This window comes from Dendrobates tinctorius, unplaced genomic scaffold (genome assembly GCF_039654945.1).
Source record: "Dendrobates tinctorius isolate UK_male_01 unplaced genomic scaffold, ASM3965494v1 ptg000250l, whole genome shotgun sequence".
In the NCBI taxonomy this organism is placed as follows: domain Eukaryota; kingdom Metazoa; phylum Chordata; class Amphibia; order Anura; family Dendrobatidae; genus Dendrobates; species Dendrobates tinctorius.
Window position 1 is genome coordinate 35998310 of NW_027361917.1, and position 16440 is coordinate 36014749.

The window sequence follows — 16440 nt, forward strand, 5'->3', positions numbered from 1 at the left end:
ACTAGGACAACCCTTTCTTGATCTATATGTTTGGCCCCGATAAATAAAAAAGCTTATACTCGCCAACCGTGCCAGCGCTGCTCCAGCGGTGTCGGCACTCGCGGTCCCGGGGATCTCGTGCGGTTGCATGACACGTGGGGCCCAGAGCTCAATCAGTGCTGGCGTCACTATCCCTGTCTACGGTCACATTAAACACGAAGAGGTTGTCAGAGAGGAGCTGCAGCCAACACTTCCTCTTCATGCTCAATTCGTACGAAGTTGGGGACAGTGAAGCCAGCGCTGACTGGGAGCCGGGCACCACGGGTGCCGACACCACTGGAACGGCACAGGACTCTGAAAGTGAGTATACTTTTTTTATTTTATCGGGTCCAAACATTTAGATCAAGAAGGGGTTGTCCTAGTAGTGGACAACCCCTTTAAATTATTGTCTACAGGACTATAAGATGTATGCTAGATGACAACATCGCCATATGTGAAAGAGCCTTCAAAAAGCACTCATATACTTGTACATACAACATATTACAGGGAAAAAAGCCATTCACTTTTTAATATAAACTTTTTTTTATTAAAAAAAAAAATATTAAAAGCATAAGAACCAGTATCAGTCATGAAGTACAGACTAACGAGTTTCTGGCATGTATAGCGCCCTTTGTAGATCATTAATAAATCAATGTAATGTAGCATAACATGCTGTTACAACCATGTTTTGATTGCTTTTGAAACATATTTCGTGTGTTATAGGAGTTTAACCCCTTCATGACCCAGTCTATTTTGACCTTAATGACCTGGCCATTTTTTGCAATTCTGACCCATGTCCCTTTATGAGGTAGTAACTCAGGAACGCTTATACGGATCCTAGCGATTCTGAGACTGCTTTTTCGTGACATATTGGGCTTCATGCTAGTGGTAAATTTAGGTCAATAATTTTTGCGTTTGTGAAAAAAATGGAAATTTGGTGAAAATTTCGCAATTTTCAAATTCTGAATTTTTATTCTGTTAAACCAGAGAGTTATGTGACACTTTAAGGGGTCTATATGGCAGAAAATACCCAAAAGTGACACCATTCTAAAAACTGCACCCCTCAAGCTACTCAAAACTACATTCAAGAAGATTATTAAACCTTCAGCGGCTTCGCAGGAACTAAAGCAATGTGGAAAGAAAAAATGTACATTTTAATTTTTCCAACAAACAATTTCTTTTAGCATCAATTTTTTCATTTTCAAATGGGCATCAGGATAAAATGGATCCTAAAATTTGTTGGGCAATTTCTCCTGAGTAAACTGATACCTCATATGTAGTCATACACCACTGTTTGGGCGCATGGCAGGGCTCAGAAGAAAAGGAGCGCCATTTGACTTTTTGAATGGAAAATATGCTGGAATATTTAGCGGTTGCCATGTTGCATTTGGAGAGCCCATGTGTGCCTAAACATTGGAGCTCCCCCACAAGTGACCCCATTTTGGAAACTAGACGCCCCAAGGAACTTATCTAGATGCACAGTGAGCACTTTGAACCCCCAGGTGCTTCACAAATTGATCCATAAAAAAAAGTAAAAAGTACTCTTTTTCAAAAAAAATTTCTGTTAGCCACAGTTTTTTTCATTTTCACATGGGCAACAGGATAAAATGGATACTAAAATGTGTTGGGCAATTTCTCCTGGGTACACCGATACCTCATATGTGGTCATAAATCACTGTTTGGGCGCACGGTAGGGCCCGGAAGGGAAGGAGCGCCATTTGACTTTTTGAATGGAAAATTAGCTCTAATCGTTAGCGGACACCATGTCACGTTTGGAGAGTCCCTGTGTGCCTAAAAAGTGAAAACCTCCCACAAGTGACACCATTTTGGAAACTAGACCCCTTAAAGAACATATCTAGATGTGTGGGGAGCACTTTGAACCCCCAAGTGCTTCACAGAAGTTTATAACGCAGAGCAGTGAAAATAAAAAATCTTTTTTTTCTCAAAAATGATTTTTTTAGCCAGATATTCTTTATTTTCAAAAGGGTAACAGGAGAAATTGGACCACAAAAGTTGTTGTGCAATTTGTCCTGAGTACACCGATACCCCATATGTGGGGGAACCACTGTTTGGGCGCATGGGAGAGCTCAGAAGGGAAGGAGCACCATTTTGGATTGTAGACTTTGATGGAATGTTCTGCGGGCGTCATGTTGCATTTGCAGAGCCCCTGATGTGCCTAAACAGTTGAAACCCCCCACAAGTGACCCCATTTTGGAAACTAGACCCCCCAAGGAACTTATCTAGATGTGTAGTGAGCACTTTGAACCCCCAAGTGCTTCACAGAAGTTTATAACGCAGAGTAGTGAAAATAAAAAATCATTTGTTTTCCTCAAAAATGATTTTTTAGGCCACTATTTTTTATTTTCCCAAGGATAACAGGAGAAATTGTACCCCAAAGTTGTCCAGTTTGTCCTGAGTACGCTGGTACCCCATATGTGTGGGGGGGGGGAAAATCACTGTTTTGGCGCACGGCAGGGATCAGAAGGGAAGGAGCGCCATTTGACTTTTTGAATGGAAAATTAGCTCCAATCGTTAGCAGACACCATGTCGTGTTTGGAGAGCCCCTGTGTGCTTAAACTTTGGAGCTCACCCACAAATGAATGCATTTTGGAAACTAGACCCCCCAAGGAACTTATCTAGATGCATAGTGAGCACTTTGAACCACCAGGTGCTTCACAGAAGTTTATAACGCAGAGTCGTGAAAATAAAAAAATCTTTTTTTTTTTTACTCAAAAAATCATTTTTTTAGCCTGCAATTTTTAATTTTCACAAGGGTAACAGGAGAAATTGGACCCCAAAAAGTTGTTGTCCAGTTTTTCCCAAGTACGCTAGTACCCCATATGGGAGGGGGACCACTGTTTGGGCACACGTCGGGGCTCGGAAGGGAAGTAGTGACGTTTGGAAATGGCGACTTGATGGAATGGTCTGCGGGTGTCATGTTACGTTTGCAGAGCCCCTGATGTACCTAAACTATTGAAACAGTAGAAACCCCGCACAAGTGACCCTATTTTTTAAATTAGACCCCCCATGGAACTCATCTAGATGTGTGGTGAGCACTTTGAATCCCCAAGTGCTTCACAGAAGTTTATAACGCAGAGCCGTAAAAATCAAAAATCATTTTTTCCACAAAAATATATTTTTTACCCAATTTTTTATTTTCCCAAGGGTAACAGGAGAAATTAGATACCCAAACTTGTTGTGCAACTTTTCCTGAGTACGCTGATACCCCATATGTGGGGGTAAACCACTGTTTGGGCACACGTCGGGGCTCAGAATGAAGGGAGCACTGTTTGACTTTTTGAACACATAATTGGCTGGAATCATTAGTGGCGCCATGTCGCATTTGGAGACCCCTGATGTGCCTAAATAGTGGAAACCCATTAATTCTAACTCAAACCTAACCCCAACACACCCCTAATCCTAACCACAACCCTAATCCCAACCCATCCCTAACTGTAATCCCAACTCTAACCCTAACCACAAGCCTAACCCTAATCCCAACCCAAACTCACCCCTAACCTTAACCCTAATTCTAACCCTAATTCCAACCCTAACCCTAATTTTAACCCTAATTCTAACCCTAATGGAAAAATATATATTTTTTTATTTTATTCTTTGTCCCTACGTGTGGGGGTGATAAAGGAGGGTTTATTTACTTTTTTTATTTTGATCACTGTGATAGTTTATCACAGTGATCAAAATGTACCTGTAAGGAATGAATGAATGAATCTGCTGGTCAGCAGATTCGATGGGCGCACTGCGCATGCGCCCGCCATTTTGCAAGATGGCGGCGACCATGATGGATTCGGGAGGGACACCGGGACAAACACAGGGACATAGGAGGGGGTGAGGGGGGAATCGGAAGGCGGGAGGAGCGGAGGGGAGCAGATGCTGACGGCGGCAGATCGCCGCCATCAGTCGTGGCAGGGGCCGATCGCCCCCGTCAGTTGTGGGGGCAGGGGTCAGATTGAGGTCTCCAGCCATGGCCGATGATATTGCAGCATCGGCCATGGCTGGATTGTAATATTTCACCAAATTTCATTGGTGAAATATTACAATAGCTCTGATTGGCTGTTTCACTTTTAACAGCCAGTCAGAGCGATCGTAGCCACGGGGGGGGGGCTAAGCCACCCCCCCTGGGGTGAAGTACAATGGGTCCTGCACCTGCGGGTCAGGTGACCTTTCAGTGACCACGGTCACTCGACCTGCAGGAGGGCGATCAATTCATGATGCCACATAGGCGTCATGGGTCGGATTGGCACCGACTGTCATGACGCCTACATGGCGTCAAATGTCGGGAATGGGTTAAAGAAGGCACCTGGGGCTGACATCTTGCTTTCACAGTAGCAGCACGACACTTTCAGTGTCATAATACAGCACCCCAAGGCCATAGGAGATAACAGATGAACACCGACCCTATCTATTATAATGGAGATGTCACTGCTGTGAACTGGGTATGCCTCTATGGACTGCACAATTCACAGTAGTGTCAGTGTTCTGCTGCCATTTTCATGGAGCCCTCAGATCTGCTAACATAAACAGTACTGCTTCCAGCAGAACAGATCCTAGATTGACAGGAGTAAAATGTGGGAGAAAAGCGCGGGCTGAGTATCACAGACTGCAAAGACATCGAGGAGGAACAGTGTACCTACCATCAGCATTATCGGAGCAGGAGCTGTGATTCATCCCTCAGTAAGATAAGGCAAGGAGCTGCAGGTCTGCAGTGAATGGCCAGGCATTGTGGAGGGGGGTGAGAGATACATGTAATCTGGATGAATGAGACATATAAAGACTGATGGGAGAGAGACAGTAACTGCTGGTGATTGCAGATCACAGGGCAGTCACCCACAAAATGGCGCTGCCCTGTGATGCTAGTCTTCATTCTACCCCAGGGATACTACTAGAATACCCAAAAGGGGAGGGAAATGGTGATGTCAGCAGTAACTTCCCAAATTTTCCTGCTAACAGTAAGGCTAAGTTCACATGTAGAGGAACTCCCGCGTAAGTTACAGCGGGAATTCCGGAATTTCATTCCGCGGGAAAATCGCATTTTAAATTACTGCGATTTTCCCGTGGAAAAACTAGCGATTTGCAAGCATAATTAGCTTGCAGAATGCTAGCGTTTTCCAAGCGATCTGTAGCATCGCTTGGAGAACTGATTGACAGGTTGGTCACACTCGTCAAACATAGTGTTTGACGAGTGTGACCAACTTTTTACTATTGAGGCTGCCTATGCAGCATCAGTAGTAAAAAGATATAATGTTAAAAATAATAAAAAAAATAAAAAATCAGGTTATATTCACCTTCCGGTGTCCCTTGCAGCGTCCCCGGGCCTCCGCGATGCTCCGGCAGGTCCCATTTCCAGTGATGCATTGCGATAATGACCTTTGATGACGTCGCGGTCTCGCGAGCCCGCTACAGTATCGCGAGACAGCGACGTGAGCAAAGGTCATTATAAAAATGCATTTCTGGGAACGAGACCTGCCGCATGTATCGCTGAAGCCTGGGGACGCTGTGCGTGACATCGGAAGGTGAATATAACACAATTTTTTTATTTTAATTCTTCTTTTTACAGGGATATGGTACCCACAGCCCGGAGGACAGTCTCCTCTCCTCCGGACCGTCTCCTCTCCTTCGGACCGTGGGTACCATCCGCAAATGTTCTGCTTACTTTTCGCATGGTGGGCACAGCCACATGCGGAAAGTAAGCAGAACAATGCATTCCTATGTGGGCGGAATTGCCGCGATTCCGCAAAATAATGAGCATGCTGCATATTTTTCCCCGATGCAATTCTGCCGCGGGAAAATCCGCAGCATTAGCACAGCATTGCGGAATCCCATAGGATTGCATGGGATGCTGTTTTTTGCGTTTTCGCAGCAAAATCGCACGTTAAAAACCGCGACGTGTGAACGCAGCCTAAAGCTGGTAAGTCTTACTATAGCTGCCTGAGATCTAAAATGGAAAATGCTCCCCCTAGTGGTAATTATATATATGCAAAAAAATATATAATATTTTTCATACTGAAATGTTTGCAAACAGTGCAAACATTGCATTAGTACATTTTAATTACTATTTTAAGCTTAATTTCACAAAAAAACAAACTACAAGAAAACTGGTGGCACCTTCCCTTTAAATGCTCTCAGCCTGTTGCCGAGAGGCATTTTACAGAAGTAGTACACATGCAAGATGGCTCCCATTGACTGGGAGGCATCTTGTACAAAAGACTCCCTTCTCCTCTAGGAAATCGCCAAGCAACATAGTAAATCATTAGATAGTAAGGTGTACTGCTAGGGAGTTGTAAGATCCCCTGGTCCCGGTGTGGCCAGGGGCTGAATATAGTCTCTTGGTCCCAGAGCGGCCAGAGCCTGAACCTTGTCCCCTGGTCCTGGAGCAACCAGTGCCTGAACCTTATCCCCTGGTCCTGGTGCGGCCAGTGCCTGAAACTCATCCCCTGGTCCCAGAGCAACCAGTGCCTGAACCTTGTCCTCTCGTCTCAGAGCGGCCAGTGCCTGGAACCAGTCTCCTGGTCCAGCAGCGGCCAGCGTCTGAACCTCGTCCTCAGGTCTTGGAGCAACCAGTGCCCGAACCACGTCCCTTGGTCCCGGAGTGGCCAGTGCATAAATTCGTCCCCTGGTCCCAGAGTGGCCAGTTCCTGAACATTGTCCCCTGGTCCCAGAGTGGTCAGTCCTGTTCCCAAAGTCACCTGGTCCCAATGAGGCTAATACATTAACACTATTCCCCGGTCCATGAGTGGCCTAACTCTGATCCTGAATTCTAGACTGGCGTGTCTGAACTAAGCCCTAAAGTAGTGTCAGCACACCTGACTCCTGTGGTCAGCAGCTGCAGTACTGGGTTCTACCCAGAAGTGGCACATACCGGCTACCTGCCGCACAAGCCTGACCTCACCACTAGAGACTCTAGTGAACACCAAGATAGCCGCTTAGTCATGCCCTTTCCTGGGTAGGCCCGGTCCTGTGGCATAGTTGGTCGACAAATCCACGTGCGCCACAGCTGGGCGTAAAAGTCTGCTCGACCCTGCCATGACTGCAACAATCATTAGCAACAGTAAGCAGAAGTGTGAAAAATGGAGATGGTTTAAACAGGTTTTGGAATAGACACCTAAATCACACCTAAATCGTGTGTTGACTTTAGACAATTGTAGAGCAGCGGGTGTCCTCACTGTGCAGTAATGAAGCAGTGACCCAGGAAAGTTCAAAGTAAACGTAGTTTTAATGTCCAAGACTTACAAACAAAAGAAATGGTATTCTCCGGATCACAGCCGGGAAACAAGACAGTCTGTAAATGCATTCGGTTGCCAAGGGCGACTGCACCACCATATTACGCTGCGCGGTGCCAGGAGTTTGCGCTGCTTGGTTCTGTGTTCCTTCACATAGACTGAGCTTTTGCAGAGCAATCTGCTCAGCACCTTGCAAACTCCACACTGACATACTCAACCCTTTGCTGCAGGGGTTTTTACATAGAACCTATGGCCGTAGGCCACATGGAAAACCCGGGCCGGGTAGGAAACGGACCGCCCCACTACCTTTCATTAATCCGTTTAAAAAAATAAAAGCCCATGGCAGGTTTTCCTAATTCTGCCATGGACAAACAACTTGCCTAAGACCAACACTCACTTTTATTCTGCATTGCAATCACAGCTATGCCTGCGACTGCACCTCCTGGGGGACACATAGCGACCCTCACATATGACCCACGGCACTGCCTCACACAATGTACAATAAAATTAACTTTTAGGCTATGTGCACACGTTGCGGATTCTGCTGCGGATCCGCAGCGTTTTTGGCTCTGCGGAACTGCAGCAGATTTAGCTGCGTTGTACAGTACCATTGTTTTCAATGGTAAAATGAAAAACGCTGGGCACATGTTGCGGATTTTTCAGCACGGATTTGCTGCGGGTTCAAATCCGCAACATGTCAATTCTTTGTGCGGAATCCGCAGCGGTTACACACCTTCTCCATTGTAGAGGTGTGAAACTGCAGGCTAATTTGCAGGTCTTTCGACCTGCGGATTTACCTGCAAATTTTTCCAAATCCGCGCGGAAAAATCTGCAGCACCTTTCACTACGTGTGCACATAGCCTCACTACAAACTTGAGCCAAACTTTTAAATATTATTTCACCAGCGAATTAGGAGTAAGTAAATAACAGGCCGAGAACACTTTACCTTATTTTGATATCACAAATTACTTACATATTCCTTGCTTTCTATGATTTTTTTTAATTGAAGGAAAACCTATACCTTTTCTGGGGCACCATGCAAAATCTCACCTCATGGGCTATTCTTGATGGCCCTTCTTCCAAAACCTGTGTTTCCATTCTGGTGAAAGGAGGAAACTGATTTTGACATGAGCTCTTCATCAAGTTGAGAGCCCCCCGAACCAAGCCAGTCAGTACAAATTGAGCTATAACTAACCTGCTCAGTAATACAAGTGGTTGGAGTAGCACTAGCACAGTCTGGCGTAACTTCATAGAACTCTATCACTAATGAAAGGGAGACTGCTTGCCTTTGCCACATTTCCCCCCACCTCTGAACAAATCTTTGAGCGATACCATATGTTTGTAATACACCACATAAATGCAATTAAAAAGTCATCATGGAGCCGGCACTGAAAGGTAATGTATTATCAAAACTTTAATTGTCTAACAAAAACAGGAAAAATATGCCGTTGTTAGGGCAATGCATCTAGAATAGCGCTGAGTAAATTAGATGTATTTCCCGCTCTATAAACCAACCCTTTGCTGTTTATTATGTGCGAAAACAATGCGCACACAACCAAGGCATTATACTAATCACTACCGGCTCCACACCTCAGGTAATAAAACCTCTACAGGAAAGCCTCCAGCGACCTGCAAGTACAGGGTTTTTTTTAACTGTGGATAACATCTAACAGGCGAGCATGACCGTTTTTACGCAGGCTCTCTTGTGCTGAACCTAGTAAACCTTAGGAAATACCAAGTGACTTGCCTGGTCATGTCATTGACACATCTTAGAATCTCTTTCTGCTGTTGACTTCATTTTCCACCCTCTCCATTTTTAAAAAAAATTCAGGTTGATGTAATTTTAAGGTGTGGGCTCCAAAATGGTATGCAAATACATTTTAATCATTTTTAGGTGCTATTTATTGGCTACATTTGCACCATTAGAATACACTCATCACCGGTGACTACTTTCATCAATTCTCTAGACTGCAGCTCTGTTTGTTCAGATTAGGTTCTCTCTCGAAGCAAAAGCTCACCTGAAAATCAGCAGAATTCTATTAGCGTAAGGATCAAATGTTTATACTCTACAAGTAATTAAAATTGGACAGTTTTTCTTTTAAGCAATAGCAATGAACAATCCAGATGACAGTTACACAGCTAGAACTATGCACATTGTCTCTTCAGAGAGGAAGAGGACTAGAACTCTAGTGCCACCTATTGGAAGTAGCCATCCCAAAAGTCAATGTCGACCCTTTAACGAGCCTTTTCACATGATAAAAGCCAAACAATGTTCATTTACATTTTACTATCAAAAATGTCTTCAAATTAATAGTTCTAGCTGTTATCGAAGAAGTAGTGTTTCTCCTTGTGGAGATTGACATGCTAAGCATGCAGAGATGAGGAGACTTAAAGCCGCAATGCTTCTCTGAGAAATATGCAAATTGTCTCTTCGGAGAGGAAGAGGACTATAACTCTAGTGCCATCTATTGGAAGTAGCAAGCCTAAAAGTCAATGTCTACCCTTTAAAGAGCCTTGTCACATGACTTAGGATAAAATCCAAATCAGAATGTCAATTTGCAGACACTGTGTTTTGGGGGTACTGCCCTTCGTCAGTGCAAAGTGTGAGATACGATACTTCTTGGATATCGGTCAGACGCCTCTCACACAGCCAAATCAGATCTCACACTTTGCACTGACGTGGGGCAGTACCCCCAAAACACAGTGTCTGCAAATTGACATTCTGATTTGGATTTTATCCTAAGTCATGTGACAAGGCTCTTTAAAGGGTAGACATTGACTTTTAGGCTTGCTACTTCCAATAGATGGCACTAGAGTTATAGTCCTCTTCCTCTCCGAAGAGACAATTTGCATATTTCTCAGAGAAGCATTGCGGCTTTAAGTCTCCTCATCTCTGCATGCTTAGCATGTCAATCTCCACAAGGAGAAACACTACTTCTTCGATAACAGCTAGAACTATTAATTTGAAGACATTTTTGATAGTAAAATGTAAATGAACATTGTTTGGTTCAATGGGCAACCTAACATTGAAAGTTCTATAAGGGATATCAAATATTTTTTAGAAGATCAGTTATAGACCGTGAGTACTATGTTTTCCCACAGTAAAATAACAACAACTATACTAGGCTCCATTGCCAATGCTCTTCCAGCGGTGTCAACACTCTCCCCCTCCCAGGGCTCACATGGCACTGTTATGTCAGTACTGACTTCACTCTCCTCTTCACCGTACATAATTGACATCCAGAGGAAGTGAGAAACAGCAGTTTTCACATTCTCTGGATGTCTAGTTTGTCTGAAGGAAAAAAAGACAGAAGCCAGCACTGAATGGTCGCAAGGATTGCATAACATACCAATGTTATATGAGCCCTGGGAGAGAGAAGGTCATTGACGCTGGACTGGCACCAGCATCAGAGGCGAGTATAAGTGTTATTTTACTGGGGAGGAAACCTAGGGATTTAGTAGAGATGGTCCGACTAGTGGACAACCCCTTTGAAATAATTTACATTCATTTCAAAGCTACTGAACACTTCATGTGCATTTTATAAGAGAAATGTTTTAAGCATAAAATAATCATTTTGAAATTTAATTAGTGGGGTAGAGGGGATGGAGCAAAACTTCCTTACATTTGCTTCTCCATTGATATTGGATGTGTCTATAGAGATGCAAGTCTGTATGGTGCCATCTGTCAGTATCAGAGTGTTAAACCACATACAGTGGGGGAAATAAGTATTTGATCCCTTGCTGATTTTGTAAGTTTGCCTACTAACAAAGACATGAACAGTCTATAATTTTAAGGGTAGGTTAAAACATTTTAACATTGAGTGATAGAATATCAAAAATAAAATCCAGAAAATCACATTGGAAAAATTACATAAATTTATTTGCATTTTACAGTGAGAAATAACTATTTGATCCCTCTGGCAAACAAGACTTAATACTTGGTTGCAAAACCCTTGTTGGCAAGCACAGCAGTCAGATGTTTTTGTAATTGATGAGGAGGTTTGTGCACATAGGAGGAATTGTGGTCCACTCCTCTTTCCAGATCATCTCTAAGGGCCCCATCACACACAGCGATCTCGCTGAATTTGTGATGCCATAGTGATCTTGCCAGCGAGATCGCTGTTTGTGACTGGGATCAGCGACCGGCCCCCCTGCTGGGTATCGCTGATCGTGCTCCATCGTCCTGGGCCGTTTTTTGATCGCTGGTCTCCCGCTGGCCAGCGCGCATCGCTGCGTGTGGCAGCGAGAGACCAGAGATCAGACGCTGGTTTCCAATGTAAACATCGGGTAACTAAGAGCCGCGCGGCTCTTGGATACTCGATGTTTACATTGGAAACCAGCTTGCTCGCTGGTCCTGATCACTGGAGGGGCTGTCTATGTGACAGCGCACCAGTGATCAACCTAACAATGTCCCAGCGATCCCATCCATGTTGGATCGTTGGTGGGATCGCTGGGACATCGTTATGTGTAACGAGGCATTAAATCATTAAGATTTTGAGGCTGTCGTTTGGCAACTCAGAGCTTCAACTGCCTCCATAGGTTTTCTATGGGATTAAGGTCTGAAGACTGGCTAGGCCACTCCATGACCTTAATGTGCTTCTTTTTAAGCCACTCATTTGTTGCCTTGGCTGTATATTTTGGGTCATTGTCTTGCTGGAAGACCCAGCCACGACCCATTTTTAATGTCCTGGCGTAGGGAAGGAGGTTGTCACTCAGGATTTTATGGTACATGTCTCCATCCATTCTTCCAATGATGCGGTGAAGTAGTCCTATGCCCTTAGCAGAGAAACACCCCAAAATATGTTTTCACCTCCATGCTTGACAGTGGGGACTGTGTTCTTGGGGCCATAGATTTTAAAACTTTACAGCGTAATGTGTTACCAATGGTTTTCTTGGTGACTGTGGTCCCAGCTGCCTTGAGATCATAAACAAGTTCCCTCTGTGTTGTTTTAGGCTGAGCTCTCTCCTTCCTCATGATCAAGAATAGCCCATGAGGTGAGATTTTGCCTGGTGCCCCAGATCGATATTGATTGACAGTCATTTTTCTATTTATTCCATTTTCTTACTATTGCACCAACAGTTGTCTCCTTCTCACCCAGCATCTTACTTATGGTTTTGTAGCCCATTCCAGCTTTGTGCAGGACAATGATCTTGTCCCTAACATCCTTATAAAGCTCTTTGGTCTTAACCATGTTGTAGATGTTAGATTCTGCCTGACTGAGTGTGTGGACAGAAGCATTTTATAAAGGTGACTATGTAAGACAGCTGTCTTTAATGCAGGTAACAAGTTGATTAGGGGCGTCTAACTGGTCTGTAGGAGCCAGAACGCTTATTGGTTGGTAGGGGATCAAATACTTATTTCTCACTGCAAAATGCAAATAAATGTATATAATTTATACAATGTGATTTTCTGGATTTTATTTTTGATATTATATCTCTCAATGTTAAAATAAACCTACTCTTAAAATTATAGATTGTTCCTGTCTCTGTCAGTGGGCAAACTTACAAAATCAGCAAGGGATCAAATACTTATGTCCCCCACGGTATAATTTTATTAATAATTTTATCTATTGTTAAGAACCAAATGAAAGTCTGTTTCTTATTTTATTACGGAAACTTAATAAACTGTGTAATATATCTTGGTAAACAAAAATGCATTTTTCTTCACTTACTTGACACCGCTCTCCTCCTAGATAGGCCCACTGCACTGCTTACCGTATATACTCGAGTATAAGTCGAGTTTTTCAGCCCCCTTTTGGGGCTGAAAAAGACCCCCCTCGACTTATATTCGGGTCACGGTGCCAACTTACCTGGTCCCCGTCATCTCCGCGGTCCCCGGTGTTCGTTTGCGGTCCCCTGCAGCGTCCTGGCGGCGGGTGATGATAGGGCCGCGGCGTTCAAAATCTCTACGCGCCGCTCTCTCCCGTCCTCCGGCAGTGACGTGCAGGGGGCGCGATGACGTGGAAAGCACGCGCCCTCTGCCTGAGTCACTGAAGAGCCGGCGACGCTCAGGAGCAGCTGTCATCAACGTAGGTGAGTATATAGTGTTTTTTTTTTTTTTTTTTTTACATTCCAGCAGGGGCAGTGGCAGCGGCAGCAACATGATACGATTACCAGTAATCCTATCACTTTGGGGGCAGCATTACGGTATTTGGGCCACCATTCACTGTGCAGCATTTATGGGGGCATATGTTGTGCAGCGTTATTTGGGCCACCATTCACTGTGCAGCATTTTGGGGGCATACTGTATGTTGTGCAGCATTATTTGGGCCAGCATTCACTGTGCAGCATTTTGGGGGCATACTGTATGTTGTGCAGCATTAAATTTACCAGTATCTTCGGCAATTCCCACCCTAGACTTATACTCGAGTCAATAAGTTTTCCCAGGTTTTTGAGGCAAATTTAGGGGGTCGACTTATACTCGGATCGACTTATACTCGAGTATATACGGGTAAGTCTGATATACAGAAAAACAGTGTCAATTATACGGTATGAATGTGGGAGCTTTCAGTATAACTGGTGGAGCATACTACACACTGTAGAGAGGAAAAAAAGATATGGGGAGGGGGCCTACACATAATATTACTATGTTCGGTCATTATTTTAAGTGTAAAGCTTAAGCTGGCCACACACATTAATTTTTGCTGAAGCGGTCTTCCATCTAATGTGTATAGGGGCATCTGGACTCTCCCATAATGGCAGATTTTAGGAGAGATAAAAATCAGGCAGTTAGATTCCAACATGTCCCTTCCTTTTGTTCTCGGAGGAGATAAACTACTTCAGGTGGAATCTGACAGCAGCTTCCTTTTCTTTCCCTATACTGAAAACATTATCGCAGAATTACCGTATGTAATGTGCAGACAGCCTTAATTATAATATCCTAAACACTGAGCTGCTGTGTCGGGAGCACGACGTGAGAGAGGAACTCGTCTCCTTTTCTGCCCTGGCTAGCTAAAAGAAAGTGTGGGTCGTGGCTGGGTGTGTAGATCTGTGCTCTGAGGGACGTAAGCCCATGCGGGCCGCAGGTGGCCAGTGTTTCACAGTTCGCCAGGACCATGTGCTTCACAGTTCGATGAGGGAGACTTCCGTTCCAAAGCGGTTCCAAAGTCTAATGGACGTTTCCTTTACAATATGAAGCATTTTCCACACAGTATGCTTCCTCCATAGTTTACTCCAGGGTTAGTGAGGCACACTGTTTCTCTCTACTACGCCACAACCCAGCTGTAACGCTACAGTCCTGATCAGCAAGTCTCCTTAGTTGCTCTGCGGTTCCGTGCCCTATTTCTTCCACTACTGGCGCCCTGAAATCCTACCACTCAGGCTCGGAATGGCCCACAAACAGGAGAATCCTCCAGTGGGCCCCTGAGCAATACTGGGCCACCACCCTCTTATATGAGCAGTACTTGTCACAATATACTTGAATCACTATGTACAGACAAAGGCAGCGTGTTAATCATTCTACAATCTATGTAGTTCATTGTTATATAAATTTGTGACTGATGATAATGTGACATTTACATATAGCTAAAAAGGGGGCCTTAAAGTTGGTTACTGGTAGGCCATTGGTACCCCAGTCCAACACTGACTAGACAGTTGTACTTTCAGTCCGGCTTAGGTCTGTGACCTACTGAGTTACAAGCTCTGGGGTTCATGACTCGGCGTCCTCTCCAAGGACCTTTCTCAAGAAGGCTACTCTGTCTCATCAGTCACTTTTATTCAGGATCACAATATCCCTCGCCTTAGTCTCCTCTCACTAGGGATCATCCTTTAGGCAGCACAGCTCACTCTGCACTCCAAACTCAAACTAATGCACAGTAAGTAGTCACTTGTCCTAACACTACCTCCACCCTCGTGGGCTAGTCCCATACATGTACCTATGCTACAATCACCATACTACCTGTCCTATAACACTACGCATTTTATATTATTAATTACTTATCTTATATTGCTATACATAACCATATCATAATACACTATCGTGCACATTACACAATATAAGACGCAAGACATTATTCACACTACAATACAACACATCTCACTGACACGATTGGTGTCTTCAGGGGTAGGAACGCTGTAGCACAGTCCACCTTCCTTACATGTCTGTAGGATGGGCAATCTGTAGATGGAACTATTACTTTCCATGACTTATGATGGCACTAATGATCGATTATAGTATTAAGGCCCGGTGAGGAGTCTGACAGCAGCTTACTTCCCTCTGGGAGATGGGAGTACATAGTTGTGGACAAGCTGTCGGTTCTAATCGCTTATGATGGCACAAATGATTGATCACAATATTAAGGAATGGAGAACATGGCAAGTTTATCCTTCAGACTGGCCAGAACCATTTACAGGTTTAATAGGAGCAAAGATGTATTTAGTTAAGGGAACACGATGTCGTGCTCAAGAATATAAAAGAATATCATAAACGTTAGCACCGATTGTTATTGAAGAGGACCTGTCACCAGACCAAAAGTGGGCAATTTTTGCTCTAATTTTATAATTGCTGCCTTTTTTTAATTTTTATTTATTTATTTTTAATCTGCTAAATTATTCCAGAGATATGGGTCTTTTAATTTAGCGATATTTTTTAATGTATTTATCACAGGGTGATAATGTTGATCAGTCTAAAGGCGTGCTTGCTGTAATTTTGATACAAGCACAGCTTTATCTGTTTCAGATCTATTAGTTCTCTTAATGCTGAGTGCTGTATAACTCCACCCACACCCTCGACTGACAGCTTTATGTGTACACTGTGCATAGGCAGAAAGCTACAAATCACTGCTGGTAGATGGGTTATACAAGCTCATGAATATGGAGGACTACATGACGGCAGGTTTTGTAGGCCTTTTGTGATAATTTTCTGCTGTGATTTTATCACAACCTACAGCAAGCAGCCAAGTAATGATCTAATGCCAAAATCTAGGTCTCTGCCCCTACATTATGCAGCTCTCACATTAGGTGGAAAACACCTGGAGACAGATTTCCTTTAAATCTTAAAAACACATTGCTGCACTTGTTCCTGCTCTATTAGCAGTGTAGATTTTGGTTTCAGGGTTCTTTACTGTTGGACTAACAGCATGTCAGAAGTCAACCCATAAAAATGCTCTCATCAGCAGAGTTCCAGCAAAAAATGTATACTTGTATCATGCAGAGAACTGACTTATGGTGGGAAGCTGGTATCATA

The 16440-nt window shown here is 43.9% G+C and overlaps 1 protein-coding gene across 2 annotated transcripts in view; it reads right to left on the bottom strand.

The window, feature by feature from the left end:
* Positions 1–16440, bottom strand: part of TTC27 (tetratricopeptide repeat domain 27) — a 635517-nt gene that overhangs the window by 149070 nt on the left and 470007 nt on the right. The window lies entirely within an intron of this gene.